This window comes from Parus major, chromosome 19, assembly GCF_001522545.3.
Source record: "Parus major isolate Abel chromosome 19, Parus_major1.1, whole genome shotgun sequence".
NCBI classification, from domain to species: domain Eukaryota; kingdom Metazoa; phylum Chordata; class Aves; order Passeriformes; family Paridae; genus Parus; species Parus major.
Window position 1 is genome coordinate 1526519 of NC_031787.1, and position 21216 is coordinate 1547734.

Consider the following 21216-nt stretch of genomic DNA (forward strand, 5'->3'; position numbering starts at 1 on the left):
AACACCACAGCATCTCCACATCTTTTACACAGCTCAGGACACCCAACACGGGGCACAACACCACAGCATCTCCACAGACCTGTTAACAGCACAGGGAAAAAACAGCAAAAATACAGGTGAGATTTGCCATCACTCACACATTAACCAGATGGATATTAAGCAGTCACCAGTGCTTCTAAAAAAGACCAAACCCACAACAGCTCTAGCCTCAAAAGTGCCACCTTACTCCTGTTCCCATTTCAATGGAAATTCTGCAGCCAGAATCCTGATGGCACTAGAGAATGGCACACACCACCCAGATCCAGGATTAAACTCTTCAGATAGTTAGAGGAATTAAATTTTTCCTGGATTTGGAATATTTTTCTGGGTTCTGGTGAAAGCCAGCACTAAAATGATGCTAGACTTGAAGTGGAAAGGGATCTCATATCACTGGAGCAGGAAACAAACCGTGGAAAAGCTCAGATGTGATGCAGGATGAAAAGCAATTGGTTTCTATCTCAGGTGACTTGTGAATTCATTACTGTATTCCTTCTAAAGCATCTCACACTGATCTCAAACCTTCATGCTGTCACGAGTTTCCTGGACAAGCAGGATTATTTTGGTATTAATCCTTTGCTAGATTTAGCGGTGCCTCAGACACCGAAACTCCACATGAGAGCCGATCTCCCTGATTTCTCCACCTGACTTCTCCTGGCTCCCTCTACGAGTACTGCTAAGTATTTTTAAGCTCCTGGCATCCCTCAGCCCAGGACAATTAGCATTATTTTATCAAAAAGGGCTTTAAGTGCATGCAAGTGTACCACACCACCACTCACATGGCACTCACCAGGCTGACAGACAGGGTTACATTACCTACTGCTTTATAATACAACTATTAGACACATTTTTCCTGGATAACACTAAGCCTGAGTCTTTTGCAGTCCTCAGGGAGCCTTCTCACTGATGAGGTGGATCTGGCTGTAAAAGGCAGAGTGACCTAAAATCAGAGGCTTAAAGAGTTGCGTAACCTTTGAAAGAAAAAAATAAAATTACAAATTAAATTTCCAAATAAACCAGAACCTCAAGGGAAGAGTCTCAGCTTAGTATTTGGGAGCCCTTAGCCACATGTTTCCAGCTAACATTTAATGTAGCTGGAAGGGTAAATCCCTCTCTCAGGGAAGAATCTGGCCTTCAGGTTCCCCATCCCGAGGGATTAAGAATGGAGAAGAGGGTTATTTGCATTTACATTTGAAAAATGTGTATTGCCAGATGCTGAAAGAAAAAAAACAAACATAACTATATAGTAATGTCTGCTCCTCAACTGCATCCTGCAAAGTCAAGAAAGTGGACAGGCTAAACAGCCATTCAAATAAATCATTCAACACTTAAAAAAAAAAAAATCACCACAAAACCAACCCTAAATTTCCTTCTTTGATGTTTTCATACCGCATCCAGGATGTAAAAGTAGGTACAACAAGGTTTCCTGCAACCCAACATCATCACCCATGTGGGTAAGATGAATTTTTCATTTGGTGGGCCAGGTTACTTCCAAAGCAGAGGTTCCCCCAGCTGTTCAGAACCCAACAAAAAACCAAACACTGCCAGGTCAGGAGAGCATTACAGCCTGCTTTGGGGTTGATCTGGGAGATGATTTGCTCTCTGCTCTCTCTAGAGAAGGGGCAAAGGAATCCACAATGCTTTGACATCTTTGTGCACCAGGAAAATTAAAATCCCCGTGCTCCTGAAACACGAGTTTGCTTATGTCTCTGCATAGCAACAAAGAGTGAACTTTATCCTGTACAAAAGATGAGCACAAAAGCAAAATTCACTTCAAGCCCTCTGTTTTCACAGGGATATTGAGAATAAAAGGTACAAACAACCCAGAAAGAAACGGGGCTGACCCATCCCTTAGTCCCTCTTCAAACACTGACTTCATTCAAGCGCTTGGCACTACAGATCTTCATCTGTCTTAGCCAGGCTACCACGTAGATATCATGTCTGATTCCAGGGGCAGATTGAAAAAAGGCTTTTGGAAACCCTGCTCCCCTTCTGCCCCCATGGGCTGAGCACCAGAGGGTTTCCATCAGCTCAAGGCCACGGTGCAACATCACAAAAGCCGAAAATGAGACTTTACGTACGTGTACACACACCCACAGACACACGGGGAAAATTGCTGTCAATTATGCCAGTTAATTATACATTGTAATAGAATTAGAGTAAACCCTCCTCATTATCTCCTGGTTCAGCCCCTGCTCCTCAGCGAGCTGACCACATGCTGCACTAATGCCAATAGCCCTTCACATTAACCTTTATCTGTGCCTCGCAGCCTCGCTGTTTGCTCTGTGTATTTTGTTTTGACCTTGTTTCTGGCTGACCTTTCATTGAAATATAACATTTGTAGCAGTCCTGGAGACTGGCTCATCTCCCGTGGCCTTGCAAGCACGATACATTTTTGTACAGGATCTAAAACACAGGACGCCTTGTTTCCACCCTGCTCCTGGGATCCTCGCCTGCCCTGCGCCTCTCAGAGAGCCTGTGACATTACCAAGACAGGTTACAACGGCTGCTGTGTGTTCAGTTATTAAAAGGAAACCCTGAGGGACGTTTCATTATTATTATTATTATTACTATTTTGCACAGAGGCTGTCAAGGAGGGATAATCACAGGGATAAGCAGAGCACCGAGTGTCCGGGCACAGAACCCCCCAAAGCAGCCTGCAACCCCCAAACTGTGAGTGCAGCAGATTAAAGGGGCCTTTCACGACTGTGAATCACTGCTGGAGGAAGCAGTTTGCTGCTGGATATTCAGAGTGATGGTGTTTGAGGCAGATGCCTGCGTGGGATCGTAGTCTCCGGCAAGCAGCACATCCTCAAGCATCGCTGCCAAGTCCTGACTCCACTGACTTGCACTGCAGGGACAAAATCATCTTCATGCACAGCAGGAAGCTGTGACCTGCATAATGTTTTCTCTGCAAAGTAAACCTCCTCTATTTTATTTATTTTTTAAAGAAAAATAGGGAAATGAACACAGAGTAAAGTTCTCCTTTGAAGGAATACAGGAAAATCCATTAGGAAGAGGAAGCGACTTCCCAAAAAGGGCAAAGTCACTGATTTGACACAGCAGTGCAGACAGTAATTTATGCTCCCAGGAGCACAGGGAGTGTGATTTAACAAAGTTTCCTCTTTTTTTCCCTACAGTAATAACACAAAGTGTCAAACAGCTTCCTGGTTTCAATCCCTGCTGTGCATTCCCTATGACCTTCCCCACCGACTTTCATGGGAGCTTGGGTGTCAGAGATAAAACCTGAAAATCCCAATTGTGAGGGAAAGGTCCAGGTAAGATTATGCTAGGGGGAAAAAAAAGGTAAAAAGAAAAGATTAATAAAAAAAGATTCACCGAAGATTTAGCTCAAAAATAGTTGAAGCTTCTAACTTGGCAGAGAGAGATATTAATAAAAAGCTAATAATCCCCTAAGGAAGACCATAAAAAATGATGAAGCTAAACTCACAAATAAAGGGCACAGAAAAATGTAGAGAACTTCCTCTACAAGCACACTGGACATGGGATAGAACCAAGGTGGCTGCTGATGGTGGTGGTGCCTCAGGAGCTGAGGAATCTCCACCCAAACACCCACCAAGGGCACAAGGTCCATGCAGAGCCCTCCCAGCCCTCTGCACACACACACCACTAAAGGCCACTGCCAAGAAATGCTCTGCTGGCAAAGAAAAACATTTGGGGTTTTATATTTTTTCCTCTGACCCATACTTCTCCTGAGATATGAAGCCTAAACAACTCAACATTTAAGGATCATCAATGAAAGTCACAAATAGCTGTATTTTAAAAAATTGCTTTAACATTTTAAACCCTCAAATGTCATCCAAAATAACTGCATTCAGCTTGAAAAGATGGTATTTTCCACTTTGCACATGTCCAGCACAGGGTTTATGTCTCACTTTCAAACAGCATCATTTCAGCCTTGCAATGGAAACTTCTTTCTTGAGAGAGGCTAAGTGGCTGGAGAAGAAGAGATGCTGTGAGCAGAGGAAACTGAAGGCCATGGCATTCTGTCCTTAGGGCCAGGGAGCCCTGGAAAGGTCGAACAGAGGGACACAAAAGCCACCAACCCCTTCCAGCAGGAACAGAAGGGGTGAACACAACCCCACGTGGAAGGGAAGCTGCTGATGTGAAAAAGAACCTGCTGATGTGGTGAGTGCCCTGCTCCTGCACTCCCTCCAGCCCCTGCCTACAAGTGAGATCATCTGGCCTTTAAGCTGAGTTCACAGCACCCGACCCCAGAGCTGGCAGGCAGGGGAAAGCAGGGTGAGCAGGATGATGTGCCAGGTGCTGGGGTGAGATGTCCTTTCTACCTGCTAGGTTTTGAAAAGGCTATTTATGCATTAGATCCACCCCTTTTTTAATACCGTGAGGACAAAACTGCACTTAGGAGGGAAAGGAGCATAAAAAAGGTAATAAACATTTAATGATCCAATAATTGGTTATATCAGAGTAATCACTGTTCAGTAATTAACTCCCATTCCTGCTTGCTCATTTGATATCTTCTGTACCCTTTGATAGGTTCCTGTGAATATCAGCATTCCTTAGAAACTCTTACACTGAAACCTTTTGATGAAGCTAAAAAGCAACGACACCATTAATCACAGCACACGTCCCAGTGGCTTTCAGACTCCATCTGAGACAGGGCCTTTCCTCCCTGCACGTCTCTCCTCAGCTGCCTTCAGCACAGCCCCTTGGCCCTACAATTTGAGATTTTCTCCCTTGCTTCTCCGTGTTCCCAGCAAAATGAATTAGCTGTACATTTTCTGTGCCAAAGGGTTAGTGGGAAAGCACAGCAACACAAAATTACATCTTGAAAGATAACAAAAAAATAATTACATGGCAGCGTGGCGGAAGAATACAGGGAACAGCTGGCATGTTGTTGCAATGTAAAACTAGAATTAAACTCAGGTTAGTGTCACTTCCAACTAAGTGCCCGTGGTAAGCAAGAGCAGACAGGCACTGGGCTTCTGGCACAGCTTTCCACAGCCAGTCCTTTCTCACCTGCAGCCAACAAAGCTCCCTCTCCCTGGGGAGAGCCAACTGTGCTGGCACAGCTTCATTTCTACCACAGCAATCCCAACTCTGGCTGGATCTCCCTGACAGAGTGCCCAGATGATCAGCTTTATCCAAACAGGTACCTCCCCAGCCCTGCTCCTAAAGCAAGGATTTAGGAATGAACTATCAATCATATGGCAAGTGTTTTAAGACAAACTCGTATAAAGAAAGGAGGTTTCATTTATGGTCTTTAAAAGTTTTAAAAAGGTGTTACACAATTTACTTCTCTAGAGTAACAGCTCTCTGATTTAACTGCTCTGAGTTTGTTTAAGAAAAATGATGATATAGAAATGCTGACTCCAGTTTTTTCCATGGTAATAGATATCATTGCCTGCAGGAGGGAGGAAAAAAAAAGAAGCCAAATTTGAGTTGCTCTCTTTGGGGTGGATTTTTGTCTCTATCACATCAATGCAGAACCAAAGTAAATCCATGGTATTTCCTTATAGCCCACATTTATTGCAGCAAGACATTCGTTTAATCAAAAGTTCTTTTTTGAGACAAATATCTACTAAACTTAACACCAGTCAAGCTATTTTCCCCCTTTACCCTGTATTTATGAACCCTTTACCCTGTATTTATTTTCAGATGCCACCATTTTATACCAAATCAGATCTGCTGCTTGCAGTGGAGCTGCCTTTGGCTGCCAGGCTCTGAGAATGAGGTGCTTTTCTTCCAAAACATACACACACCTCCAACAGCACAAACCCCAGAGCAATAACTTCTGCCTCAAAGGTTTTAAAAATCAGGGGGCACAGAAGAGCACAGAAGAAAAAAGATGTTCTTCACAAGTCAAATACTCTGCCCCAGTCATCAATATCATGCAAAATGCTGGTATTGCAAAATTGTATTTTTAACTGCTGCTATATAAATTAATGGAGGTCAGTTATCTCAAGGAATGCTGATACTGAATGTGAAATATCAAGTTAAACAAAAGCACATGCATGGAGCAGTCAGCTCTGGCCTGCATGGGCCAGGAGGATTTCCCAAAGCACAAGGAGCTGGAGCCACAGCGTTTGCAGGTCTGGACCAGAGGGATTGTGAGCTCTTTGCATGGTACTCATGCACTCCAAGGCATTAGTAGTGATGGGAAGGGAGGGAGACAGGGAAACAGATTGAAAGGGGCAGGAAAATTAGAGAGAGCTCCTTGCCATTAATGGAAAAATAACTACAGAGTGTTGTAACAGATTTCTCCTCTTTTGTATGCATAGGAATATTTATTTAATCAATGTTCTGTAACAAAACAGGCCTCTGGTGAGCTTTTGTGGAGAGCTAACTCCGTTCAGAGAGTGCTGATTTGAATCCTGCCACCTGTTTAGCTGGTACTGGAGAAAGCAACAATATGTGGTGGGATGGGAAGGTGTCTGCCCCAGGGACAGGACTAAGCACCCTGCAGAAGCTTTCCAAATCACCCAAAGGAATGCCACTTGCCAGGGAAATCTTCATAACTCATCACTACCAGGACTTCAGCAAGCAAAGCTGAGAAGTTCACCATTTCTCTTAGGGAGGGATAAAATTCAATCCCACAGAGATTTCTGATGCTGTGTGTTACTTCCAGACCCAAACCTGTGCTTGAATCCAAACTCATGCACCTCAGGGACAGAAAAAGGCTTTTCACAAATACAGGCTCATGCCAGAGAGTTATTTCAGTCCCCCTGTCACCAGTGGTCCCCCAGCCAAGCTCTGTTGGGCTTTCCCAGCATGGCCAGGGTGGAAACAGATGTGGCCACATCCTGCATCCCACAGGATGATGCTGGGCTGCATCACGAGGCAGAATTTGGAACATGCCTTGGCCCTGCAGCTCCAGGAGCTGTCCAACCACACCCAATCTCCTGAAAGCCCCAAACCAAAAAAATCCCAAGCCACTCTCCCAGCTTTCCCCTCAAAATAAACTTCATTTAAAAACAAGCCATTATTAGGGAGCTTCATATTAAAGGTACATTTCTGTATACACCTTATGACATCCTGCTCCTGACTGCAGTTCTGCATGTCCTGATTTTAAGTGCACTGTGCTATGGTTTTTAAACACTTTCTTAAAGAGGGACTGACTTAAACATCTGCATAAATAAGTCCTTAAATAAAGCCCTGACAAAGACCCATAGCAAAAGCTGGGAATATCAGTGGGAGCTGCTCACTAGACACTTTCTTTCTCCCTTCTGCAATGTTTGCTGTAAAAACACACCAAATACATGAACTTTGTGTTCACCTTACACAAACCTTATGGTAAAGCAGCTTTGCTCTTCAATTTGCTACACCAGGATTAAAAAAACCCCTGTATTTATTTATTTTTATAGGCCAGCTAGTACCAGAGATATACCAGTTTTATGACATATTATACCTGCAGACCCTGGCATTAATGACAGACCTAATTTCCTTATCACCATCACAGCTGCCAGAGTTAGTAATACATCCTTTAACATTTCTTGTAGGCAGAATGAGAGTTTCTTCCCTATTCTGCAATGGATTTAAGGAAAGATATTACCATAAATAGCCATGATACCCACCACAGCTGGGACATAGAATGTTGTAAGTGATTTAAAACTGAAGCAAGCCATAACTAAGCAACACCAACTTTTACACACTTAATAATCGTAACAGTATAAAGAAAGATAAAGCATTAATCAGAATTTCACTGTGTTAATCCTTCACATCAGATTTCCTTAATGAAGTCAGCAATTTTAAGGCAAAATTATAGCTTTATTTTAAAAGGTGGTTGACAACAAAAAAGTGCCTTCAGTTATTTTAATAAGTCTTCAAGACAGGTCCCTGCTACAAGTGTACAGGCACTGGTAGTACTACAGTAAAATTATGGAGATATTTCACGTTAATCACTTACTATTTGAGCACCCTGCAGATGCTAATTAAATAGCCAGGAAGAGGGACAGCATTATTAAACCTATTTTGTGGACAGAAAAACTCAGCTACACCAAAAGTAACACTAGCTCAAGGTGATCCCTAAGCAGATATTTTGACTTTACACTAAATACTACCCCACACATCAGAATTGTGCCCACATTCCTGCTCTGCTCAGCCAAGAAACCCAAATGCACAGCCTGGATTCAGCAGATCCCCTGAGATACTCGTGGATCCAACCCCAAACCCATCCCTGCTCAGCACCAGCCCCGAGCAGGTGCTGAAATGGGAAGGGAGTGACTGCACCAAGGATGAGTGCACAGAAACCAGCCCAGCTCTCCAAAGGACCAGCTCAGCAACTTCACTAAAGGAGTGTTTGTTTGAGGGAAAAGAGGTATCAGAGAGCTGTTATGGAAGCAACCTATGCAAACCCAAACACAACAGTGAGTGCATGTGGTGAAGGTGGCCATGGGCCAAACAAGCCCCCATCTGCTCCACGGGCCCAGCCAGGCAGAGCATGCAATAGAGCAGGCTGCAAAAAGTAAGACAAAAACAGGAATAAAACTAAAAAAAGAAGGGTCTTCTTTATGTGTATGATCCCTTCCACTCTCTGGCTTTCCCCTTTAGATGGTGTAAAGAGCATGAGCATCACTCCAGGCTGGGGCCAGGCTGTGTGCCACGTCTACAGCATTTGCATCCCATGATGGGAATGCACTGCAGACCTCCAACCACCCCAGAAAAGCCACACCTCAAACTGTGAAGACAGAAAAAGAGGTAAAAGCTGAACAGATTGCCCTGTACTCCAAAAATGTGTGGAGCTGTGCAGTGTAAAATGAACACAAAACAAATACACAGAATGTTCAGAGTAGCACAGCCCAGCATGGAGGACTTAAAAAGAAAAAAAAAAAAAGCCCTTAAATTTTCCAAGCCAATTTTGTGGGTGTGTTTACATTCAGGGTATTTTTCCATGTTGTAAATGACATTTCTTGCTGAGATACCTTTGTCAGTGTGGATGGTGAGCCCTGACCAATGTGAGGTGGGGCCACAGCCCTCAGACAGAGCTGCAGCTCATCCCACACACTCCTTTCCCCACAAATTTGAAAGGATCTTATATCAGATATTTTCAATAAATAAACAAACCCTTCCCTAACCTGTAACACAAACCAACACACTGCAGGGCAGCCTATCCCCACAACAACGTGGTGACCCACACTCTAACGCTGTAATCTAATCCTTGAACTAAAGACACTTTAATGCCTTTACAAATCCATATGTTTTCTAATACCACCATTGCTGTCAGCAGACTACAGGAGCGCCTCTTTGAAGATGGAAGGAAAATGACAAAGCACATCATTGTGAAGGCAATTATATGCTGCAGTAACCATTTTACAATGGCCCATATGGGCTGTATTTCAACAACGCAATTTCCAAATCTGCCTTAGCAAACATATATCTCCGTCCCAATCCCAGGTAGATTTTGCAAAACAAAATAAGACTGCAGCCAGAACAAATCTAAAATATGGATAACAGATGTAAAAATATGCCAACAAGGACACCAGAGCAATTTTTTGTCAGACTACCAAACAAAGAGAGCAGCCACAGCAGACCTCACGAGGCCATTCACAGCAAAGCTGCCCATTTAAGGGACTTAGAGACCTGGGTTTATCAGAAATCTGATTATACACTCGTGTGCTCTCCTATGCAGCTGCCCAATTCACTGCTGCAGTCACTGGCCCATCCACCTCCCCAGGGACCACAGGGCAGGGAGCTGCAATCCCAGTTTGGAAGCTAAAATCAGATGTAAAGCAAGGCTGTGCACGCTTACTCTAAATCCTCTCTGACATCCAGACCAGGGCCTAAACAAATGGAAACAAAACAACAAAAAAAACCCAAAACCACAAGAGAAAAACAACCAAACAAACAAAAAAACAAACAAAAAATCCAAAACCAAACACACCCCAAAACTCTCTTGTCCTTACCCTTGTGATAGCAGTTTCAGGGGTTTGCTCTGTTTTCCTCACTGCCTGAGCTCTGCTGTGGTTCATTGATTTTGAAGGCTCTGCAATGGGTCTATCTATCCTAAAAAAAACTATCCCTGTTTTGGGATGTCTCTGTGCCAGTGCCACAGCTTTCTAGGGGCTCAGGATCCAGGCTGCAGGACACTAGTCCTGCATATATTAGTATATTATTAGTATTAGTAGCAGCAACAAAGACAGGAACAGACATGACACATCTTTCTCCCAGAAGTGAAATAGTAATAAAAAGTGCCTTAAGCTGCCCATAACAAAGACAGGGATGGTAAAGGTAAAAATTTACAAGTTCATTGCTAATTCATTAACAAAAAAACATCTGCATCAAATATCTTACATTTCAATGCCAAGGGCAACAAGCAAAGGAACACACACACAGCATGGAGCAAAAAATCACCAACACAGGGGAAACACAGAACTGGGTATTCAGTAGCCAGGTCCTGCAAAGTGCATGATCCAGTTCTTATCACTGTCAGCTCCTCAAAATGATCTAGTGAATCTGGGCAAAAGCATTTCAAAGACTTTAATCCATGTGAAATATTACTTCCTGGAACCGGAAATTCAATCCCTAGCAATGAAAACAAAAGCACACTCATAAATGCACCTTTCAACTCAGCCAATATAGCCATATTTAGGCTCAAGCTCTCTCAAAAAAATCCTTTACTCATTAATATAGAGTAAACTTGAAATGATTGCTATAATTGCAGTTAAAAAATTAATCATGTTTTGAGATAAATGCAGATAAAAGCATGTTTTACTAATTATCTTTTGAAGCTTCCGCTCATGAAAGATTAAAAGTGGAAGAAAAGTTGTTGAAATATTGAAGACAAAAAAATTCTACCATTTGAAATCACTTTGAAGCCATGTACCTCTTATGAGTGATCCTTAATGTCCAGATGTACTGAAAAAGGAGTCTCTTTAATTCATAAATCTAACAAAAACATTCCAACTGGAGTTTTTATGCCATCAGCTCCCCAGAAATTGGTGCATTTAGCAGCCCCTGCCCTGCAGAACTCCAGCTCATAATGGGATTTTCTTGTGGTTCATCCCTGACTGGGACAAAAAAACATCAAGCCTGAATTCAAAACTGAGTTCAAGAATTTGGGGCTGTCCAGAGCTCCCATGGTATCAACCTGCTCAGAACTAGTTTTACACACCCAAGCCCACAAAAGGCAGCACTTTTCCCACTCAGGGAGCTGGAGGCACAGGCATCAGGGTTTTACCAGCAGACCCTCATGGGGTTACTCACAAGCCACATGAAGAAGCCACTTGTTTCTATCCTCACTTAAAGGGATTCAGGTTATCTGGGCTGCAAATTTCCCAAAAGCAAGGCTGGCATTTCCATTCACAGCCCTGGAACTAACAAGGCAAATCATTCCCTTCCTGCTCCACACCACCAGCCTATTTGACATCAGCAGTTTGCAGACTGAGCGTTAATTAGGAGAGCAGATCTATCGACCACAGGCTGAAATGGATGTCCACAACTCCACTGGAAATGTTTTAGGCTTCTGCAAATTGAAACAAGTTGAAAAATACTCTCAGGTAAAATTCCTAAGCAACTCTATAGCCATTTCACTGACCTAGTAATGATTTCCATCAGATCTGAATTGGTGCAAAAGTCTAAATTTTAGAAGTTTGCACCTGCAGCATGACAGAACCAAAGGCTGTTGTTACAGGGCAGTTTTCAAAAGCATTGAACTGTGCTCAAAAGCTACAGTGTCAATGTCAAGGACTCTTCAGTGCTCTGGAGCTTGTAGAGTCAGGGCAGAGCTGAAATAAGAGCAGCTGACACCTCTTTGCTAAGGGAAGGGTCCCACTGTAAAGAACATTATCCCCCAGCAGCCACCTGCGCTGGATTTCTCCTCGCTCCTTTCCCTGGAGCATTTAACCCCTGTGCCCATCACAGAGCGTGCTGACACCAAATTATTAAATTCTACCCTTGCTACGAACCTGAGCAGGGCTAGGTAAATGATTAAATAGTTGGGTTTTTCATAACCACACATCCAAGGAAATTTGCCAATGTCTTTTTATTTGCATATCTGGCAGACTGCCCCTGACAACTAATACATAAGTGACAGCGTACAGGTGTATTAGTTTAGAGTTTGCCTTTAATCTAGAGGTGTCAATTTGCTTCTGTTTTAATTACATCCATCTTGATATGTTATTACAACCTCATGAAACTTCTTCATTATGTGAATGGCTATAAATACATACACATGACAAACAGTTGTTATAAATTTTCTGGTTCAGCAGTGGAAGCACAATATCTTAGCCCACACATAATTCTCATTTCAAATTGCAGTTTTCCCTCTCTTCTCTACCCCACTCCATTCCCTTCCTTATCTTTTGTTTCATCCAATATCAAAATATTTTCCCCCTTGAATTTAACAGATTCTCTAATATTTACTAGTAGCAGCATCCCAATACAAATACTCTGAGTTTAGGGAGCTGTTTCAGCCCATGTGTGTCCTGGGCTGTGCCTCTGTGAGATGTCTGTTTGTCATTAGGCAAATAAAAGGAGATTGCACCGAGGCCTTATAAACATGCAAAGATCCACTTTTGTAGCTACATAATTCACAGAGTTTTTCAATACACATTCTGAGGTTGAAAACTTGGCTAATCCATCCACCAGATGTATCTTTATGATCCCAGAACTCATTAAAATTTACTTTTTTTCCCCTCTTTTTTTTTTAAAGTCCAGCAGACTCAGCTGTTGAGCCACATTAATTGCATTTTTATTCTTCTTTTTCCATAGTTAAAATGACTAATGCTAGCAGAGTCGCTGCCTACAAGCACAATAGCCAGACAGTAAAAATTAGTAGGACTTCTAATCGTTCAGTAATATCCAAATCCCATAAAATTAAGAGAGGCAATTTGGTCCTCTCAAAACAGATGGTTTTGATTCTCAGTATTTATTTTGAATTTTCTTTAAGGGGAGAAAAGAGAGGAGAAAAGACACAAATTCACACCAAAAGATTCCATTTGAAGGTCAAAGTGCCCTTGACACGCATTAAACCCCACGACACCGACAGAGTCATGACATAAATCAGCAGCACATCTTCCCTTGCCTTCTTACCCCTCTGAGAACTGCTTTCCCTGCCTGAGCCCTCCATCAGTGCCCTCTCTGATGGGTGTCAGGCCACAGCAGCCCCTCCAGTCATCTGGAGAGCGTGTGGTACCCAGCTCTTGACAGCAGCACCTCCCAGCCCCTTCCCCTGCACATTCTGGAAGCTGGGAAACAGATCCCAGTTTCTGGAGGAGCCCTGGAAGACACTCTCTGGTATGTGGTGCTAAGCAGGAGACAGAGGAAGGTGACAGAAGTCATTAGGGGCCATGTGAAGAGCAAAACCCCATTCCTGGCAACAAGTCAGGTCCTTTGGCTGCCTCTCTACCATTCCCAGCATCCGTGTAAGCAGGGAGCCAGGTCCTCCAGCCACCTCTCCTCTAATCCCACCTTCCACTGAAGTACATGTCTCAAAAAGATTAAAAAAAAAAAAAAAAAAGCAGCAGATTCTCAGACTGAAAGGTCTCAGGTCACTTAGGACTTCCAGAGAGAAAATAAACATAACTCAGTGCCAAGAGCAATTATCACCATGTTTGTAACTCATCTCAGTCTCAGAAATAGGAAATGGTGTGCAAACAACAAAACACCAGCTGTCAGAATTTGCCAAGAGGGAGAAGTTTCACCACACAGGTTTTGTACCCTGCTCTCCTGTACCCAAGAGCCACCCAAGAGTGGTCCTGGAGAAGTCAGTGGCAACAATTTCTGTCTCACTGGTTCCACTTCACGGGCAAAGGAATTCAAATGTATTTACTACACCAGGAGGGTGAGTCAGGAGCAGCTGTAGGACACTCCAGAGCAAGAGGGTCCCCAAGGCTGGGTTCCTGGGACACGGTGACCCATACCTGAACCTGGGGAAACAGGCTCTGGATTTCACTGACAGCTAAGCAGGTATCTGCACCAGGTACTACACACTCTCCTCTAAAACCCTGCTCCTCTCACGGTCAGCCTATGACAGAAAAGGACTTCTCACAAATTTTCATTAATTTGGTCTGGATCTGACCGCTACTTAATGTCATGGGAGTGTAAAACATGTTTTGAAATTGGATACAGTTGTTAGCATTACACCAAAACACACCAGTACCTCTTCAGAATTTCAGCCACCCAGATGTTTAACCTAGAAGCTCCTGGTGCCTCCCTCTATCTGCTTCTGGTGTTTGCTGTCATCCTGCACCATCCCCAAACCTGCTCCAGGTGGCTTCACACAAATGATGCTCAGGACAGGGCTTGTCCCAAAGGCTGAAAATGATTGCCTCTTTTCATGAGCTCATCCAACAAAGGATAAGTCTAGGCTTGTGTCTGGATGGGGAGGATAGGTTGACAGTAGCTTTATTCTCAAACCATTAAGTCTCCTTTGGTACCAAATAAAAGTATGAAAAGAGACAATTTATAAGAGCACTAATTGCAGAGAAGAAATTTCCACTTTAGGAAGCTGGTAAACACATGTGGGACAGATTAAAGGGTGATCATTCCTGGAAAGAACACCAAGCTGAACTCCTGCATGGCTCTGAGTAACTACTCCTATGTGGAGCTGGAATATTAATCTCATCAGTAATGTGTGCATCAGGTGTCAGCACACCTCTGCCTTTGTCTCAGGACATTCTACAAACAACAGAACTGAGATGCACACCAAATACCAAATTCACATGGAGCATATGCACCATGATCAAATTAAACCTCACAAGGAGAACCTCACAAACAGAACAGTGTGTGCAGGGCCAAGGGATAATCCACTTTTGCTGACTTATTCCACCACTGCTGCACAGAGTATGACAGATCCAAAACTCCTGCCTATAGTATTTACCAGACTGAAGACATAACCTTTTGGTTAAAAACCTTCTCTCCCCACCACACGAGTGTGTGAACTTCAGCAGCAGTGTTGCCAAGATACAAGGAGAAAAATCTCAAGGCATTAAGGTAACACACTATTTAAAGGCAAATAGTAGAGCAGAGCAGAGCTGGGGATCTGACAAATTGCCACTGCACGTTCTGCTGTTACAGCAAAACAAATCCCTACCTGCATTAGCCATTCCTCATTACTTACAAAGTGGATTTTCATATCCATTTTACAACAAAGGAGTTTAGATTACTATGATGTTCTGAAGTGGTCTTCACCATGGATTGGCATCGAGTCAAAACGACAACAAACTGACTATACAAAAAATGCATACAGCTGGTAATTTGTGGCACATAGAGAGCCAAACCCCAACAAGAACACAAAATAGTGAACTGATAAATTAAAAGGATGATGTACAAAAAGACAGAGAAATGTTGGAAGCGATTTTCTCTTGCAGAACCGAGGCAACACTGCAGTTCAAGTGCAGGAAAACTGAGAGTTAAACATTTCAGCCTGCAACTTCCTAACTCCATTACCTTTTTATTAATTGCATTTGAGACTTCACTAAACTTGAGCTTGGGTTATTTTTAAAACCTATCTGACTCAACTTACTGTTGCTCAGAACAAAGATTAAACTTCTAATTTAGCTGCAGATAATTACAAGGCTGCAGGTCAGACCCCCAGTGTAATGTGATAGGGTGTCCCAGTCAAACTGATAGGTGCTCAAAAAAAACCCCCAAAAAACAATAGTGGCAGAGCTGGGGGAAAGAGGGGATCATCTTCAGTGAGAGAGGAATCTTTCTGCCTTCCTCCCAGTGAAGTTTCTGGGATTAATGACTCTTTAAGTAGGGACAGATTTGGTTGAGTGTCTCCCCTTGGTACTGACAGCAGGGCTCTCACCAAGGAGCATTTTTGTACGCAGCAATGGATCTTTCCTGAAACTTCCACTTTTGGTAACAACATCCCCCTCTAGTTCTCTGTGTTCCCATACAGTCCCTGCTATTTCTGTATTGATCTCAGTGTTGTAAGTCAATCTTTCAATTACTCACACCCTTGATGTCTTCCTGACGATTTTTTTTTTATTTTGCCTTTCCCTAATGATCATTTTCCTTCCAAGTTCCTGATCCCTTATTTATAAATCATAGAATCATATAAATGTTTAGGTTGGAAAAGGCCTATAAGATCAGAGAGTCCAACCATTAACTCAGCACAGCCAGCCCCACTGCTAACCATTTGTCCAAGTGCCACATGTACACTTCTTTTAACTCTCTCCAGGAATGGTGACTCCACCACTGCCCTGGATTTTACACTCCTTCAATGCCAGCAAAGGCCCCAGATATTCAATCAGAAAGGCCTTACTCACTCCCCCAAATAGCAGGAAAAAAAGATGCCAAGATAAGGGAGGATAAGGGTGTCTTTTGTCTTTTGATGTGCTGCATATTTCTCATTAATGCTAATCTTAAGGAGCAGCACTAGTGGAGATTAATTGAATCGCATTCATCTAAAAGAACTTGTCCTTATAGTTTAAACTTTTCCTTCTTCAACTCAAGGCCATTGTGCCTCCTACTACCACCTATGGGAATGGAAAAAAAACCCACCTTCATTACATGGTTACCTTCAGAAGCCTAAAAGAATATCTGTACAACAATCTCAATGCTTGGTTATTATCTGCCCGAAGAAATAGCTTCAGGTGTCCAACAGCTAATGAAATCAGCTGGAGCAAGGAGTGCCTCACCTCCCAGGAAGTTCCCAGGCTTTTCAAAATAATTTTAAAGTATTTGTAAACTATTCAGGTACCCAAATGATAGCAATGTATGTTTCAAACATCACCCTAGACATTGCTTTTGTGGAATATACATCCTGCTGTTTTCAGTTCCATTTTCAGTTTGAATTGCTGTTTTTTTCAGGTCTGGTCACTGAGGTTTTCATCAAGATAGCGAGCTGCTCTGTCAAAGGTTATCTTGAAATTTAATCTCAGGTCAGTTTCCTGTTTCCTCTAAACACACAGTGAAAATAATAAACGCATCACTTCGTATGATAGCCCAGTGTCACACAAAGCTTAATGCCTCTCCTCATCCCCAGATATTTTCATTTTGTTACTCCCTTCTTTTCTCTGCTGGTCTAAATCTGCAGACTTGCATGTGCAAACAGAGACTGGGACAAACACCTAAGCGTCTAAGCAGTCAATAAACACAAGAAGGGCCACCAAGATTTGCTGACAGCATTAAACAAACACCTGATGTTATGATGCTGCTGTGGTAAGGCAGGAAGATCAAATTCCTTTTGAAATATGAAGGGATAGACACAAGGCAGAACAAACTTGCTTGAAATCTCAAAGAATTTAAGCAAACAGGCTAATCAGGCCAGCTAAAAGATTGGTGAAAAGGGAATGATTTGGGGAGGAAAAGCACGCAGCAAGCCAGCCATTCTGGTGTCCAGCTCAAAGCTTCTGCTGTCACACAGCCAAGCTATTTCTATTTTCAGTGGGCCATGCCTAGAGATGAGTATCACACACCAGTTATTAAAGCAAATTCCTGCATTCAGATGCATGCACAGAGCTGCACTGTCAGTGCACACAGACACACAACCCAGACCACAGGATCTTCAAAACCTTCCTGGTACTTGCACATTTTAGTTCTGTGGTGTCTCTATTTTAAAGCCCAGGTGATCTGTTAAGCTTTACTCCATCTATTCTCATACTATCTGTGCAACTTGTAAAAGTGCTACAGCTAACATCTGCCTAAACCACACAAACACCATGGAACAATTGCTTAAAAATTATTTACACTAGGTGGATGGAATCATCTGACACAGAATTTGAAGCTCATTAAACAGCTCCTTTACAAATATTTGTCAGCATTTCTCATTTGTAATTAATTATATGGGGCTTTACCTGACGATAATTTAGCATGGTCTCAAAACAGAGTAATGCCTGTGTGCTGAACAGAAATTAGCTCAGCAAATGCACAGTGAGAAATTGTGACAGTTTTAACAAACAAGAATCCCCATTTAAATGTGAGTCCCCCGCTTCCCACCCCACTTCTATCTGAGCTTTATAAATATCTGTGTCCCATTTCAGGCTCGTCAGATGAGCTGCCTGAGTTGAAGCTAAACAAACATCCGCAGAAAAAAACTCATTACCTTACTCAGTGTTCAGAAAACCTGAAACCAACTGCTTACTCCATAGGGATGGTCAGAGCTGACTCAGGAAACATAAAGTACTTCCCAGGCTTTAAGCCATCTTAACATTCAGGTCAGATTTCCTTTCTCATCACAGCAAACCATCTTCAGCACGGCACGTCAACAGCCATGTCACATCAGTCTCCTGCCTGGACACCTCTGCACCAGGGGGTAGGAGAGACACAAACATCTTCCTGAAACCTCACCTCACCAGAGAGCTCTGCAGAATCCTTCTTGCCAGCACTGCCAGAGCACATCATGGAGAGAGTCACTCCAATGAATTGATTTATCACATTGTGAGAGATGACCTTTTCCTGTCAAACTCGTGTCTAAAATGCCCACCTGGATTTGGAGAACCTCACGCTATTATTATTGCAGGTAACAAACACACCACCAGTGCAGCACAGGCTCCTCCAAGCTGGGAAAAGCAATCAGCTGGACAAGCCACTGGTCACACTAACACAGGTACAGAGTGTCTGACCCTTCCTGCTCTTCCAGGACATCTGGGGAGCTCAGGGCAGCAACGTGTGAGCAACTGCTCTGGAGGGAACCACAGGGCTGGCTGCTGTCAGTGCCAGCAAGGCCACTCACAGCAGAATCTGGTGAATCAGATCAAATTGGAGGGCCACATCTCAGCTGCTTTACTACAGAGTGAGGGCTGGTTTCTGAAGGTCAAGGCTCCAGAATGCTCCCCAGTACAGTCCCCTGACAGGCCCTAATTGCACACAGCTACACTGAAGTCTTGCAAGGCCATGTAAGGATCAGTCCAGCCTCATCTGCAGTAACACTGGGATTGCCCAACCGTTACTCCAAGGAGGAAAAAATCCACAGTGAGATACCCCTGTCTTCATTTAACTCCCCCTTCCCGTGTATTCCCCACACAAACATTAGAGACAGCAAGGTGTGGGGTGCCATAAATACAGAGACAGATAACCAGAATCAGGTGGCCTCAATTTCAACACCAAACAATTTACACTTGAGAAGTGTGAGAAGGCTACTGACACCTGGACAGAAAAGCAGTTCCCAGAGTGGGAGCTGGTTAAAGTTTTGCTTCAAAGGATGGGAACTTTTATCAATATAACCACAACAGATTGGACGACTCCTCCTGAAGTGACAGTGGCATGGGAGCTCCGTTCTTGTGCAGCATTTGTGTCCCTTCGCAATTCACAAGCTTCACACAACTTGGTATCTTTCACAGGTTAGGCTTTTTCAGTCACCCCAAAATCAAAAGCATTTAGTAAGACAGGTGAAATCAAGCTTTGTGGAAGTTCTTGCTCCTTTTTTTGCAACTTGATACATCAGAAAGTCCTGGGGTGACACCTCACACTCAGCCCACACCCCTACAGCTGCACAGATGTCTCCAGAAGCAAAGAGCTCAGCCTTGTCCCTCTGCTGTGGGTGTCCCCTCCTGCATGAGCCACCATCCACCTGTGCCCCCTCCTCTGAACCGTGGCCTCAGATCCTCCAGTGGGTCAAATGTTCTGCACTTTCCCTCTCACAGCTTTTCACACCAAGCAGACAAAACACAATCTCTGCACCCTTTCAGCTGTGCTAAACCTAAGAAAAGGCTGAAGTTCAAGCACAAGGCATGGGCTCAGAAAGTCTTCTCCACATTTTGGGCACAAGTGTCTTCTAGAACCTGGGGAGAATCTCCATGGCCTCCAAGGAGCTGGGGGCAGACCCACAGCATGAGGTGTGTGAACACCAGGACACCTCTCCACAGCACCCAAAGCTTCTTGACTCAACTCAAACACATTGACACCTGAACATCTCACCAAGGCTGAGAGATCTCACTCCACCAGCCACTCACAACCTCCTCACCAACACCACAATTACAATAAAAACTCCAGGCTGCCACATGCAACACACAGAGCAATTCCTTGTGCCTTAGACACCTTCATCTCCCTCTGATCTCCAGAAACGAGTTTCCCAACGTACATACGGAGCTGCAGGAAAAAACACCTAACAACGATTTTGTGACATTATTTCTTAACGCAGCGTGAAATCGTTAGGTCAAAACGTGCCACCTATCACATGAACATTAAAAGTATGTCAGGTCTCAGTGTGCAAGCTATTGTTTTATCTGAACGTGATATTAGCTGGCAGAACTGGGTAATGTATCTGTGCTCCTTTTTAGTGATGCAGGATTAGGAGAGGATGCAAGTAGTGGCCATGCTTGGCTTGGTAAAGAGAAGAGAGCACAGCAATTATTTTCAAGTTGAAAATAAACAAATAAGAAGTAAAACAGAATAAAGACATTTTCTAAAACGCCCAAGTTCCAAACTGGCTCTTCACTTCCTCTCCAAAAAGGATTACAGCCAAATTTTCAAGTCCTTATTCCCATAAAAATGCTTAATGACACAAACTAGGGCTTTGTTTGAAGAAAAAATGAATTTTATCCGAAACAGAAGCATACAAATTTCTCTCTTGCCAGATAAACACATATTCACACTTTTGGTCTCTCTGGTTTGAGCAGGGCACTTGTGGATGGGCTCAACCAGGTGAGAAATAGTGGATAAACTGAGTCTGGACATTACCTCAGCATTTATTCCTTATTGCTTACAGGAGTCTAACACCAACCATGTGGAGGTTTGCTGGAGTGAACAAATCCTCCCTCAATTACACCAGAGTAAGTTCTGTTGGAGGCACAGTGTGGATGGATACAGGTGTAACCAGACAAAATCTGGCTACAAATCAAGAAACAAAATAAAACAAAAAAACACCCCTGAAAATGCCACTAAGTATTCCTGGCTAAAGATTTAAACATCTTAAAAGCAACACAGATGATTTTTTTTACTATTATTGTTAAACAATCAGTTTCACCTCCACATTTATTTTGACAGTTCATCATCGTTCCAGTTGTGACTCCAGTGCACGTAAACCCAAATAAATCTGCTCTTCACCACAGCAAACTTCTCCTGATCACAACTTGCAAACAACAAAGCCTTTAAAACAAACAAGCCCGAGGTCCCCTTCCGTGGCAGCATCAGCACCGCGACCCTGGCTGGGCTGACAGCGGCTCCGCGAGTGGGCGGCCGGAGGGAACGCAGAGAGGCGAGGCCGGCCCGGGCTGAGAGAAGCGACGCCCGAGAAGCCCCGCGGGGCTTCGCCTCCCTCCGCCCGGCCCGGCCTGGGCTCCGGCAGCCCGCTGGCTCGGCCCGGGCGAT

The 21216-nt window shown here is 43.5% G+C and overlaps 1 protein-coding gene across 1 annotated transcript in view; it reads right to left on the minus strand.

Annotated features, from left to right (window-relative positions):
• AUTS2 (activator of transcription and developmental regulator AUTS2) overlaps positions 1-21216 on the minus strand; it is a 668592-nt gene that overhangs the window by 646490 nt on the left and 886 nt on the right. The window lies entirely within an intron of this gene.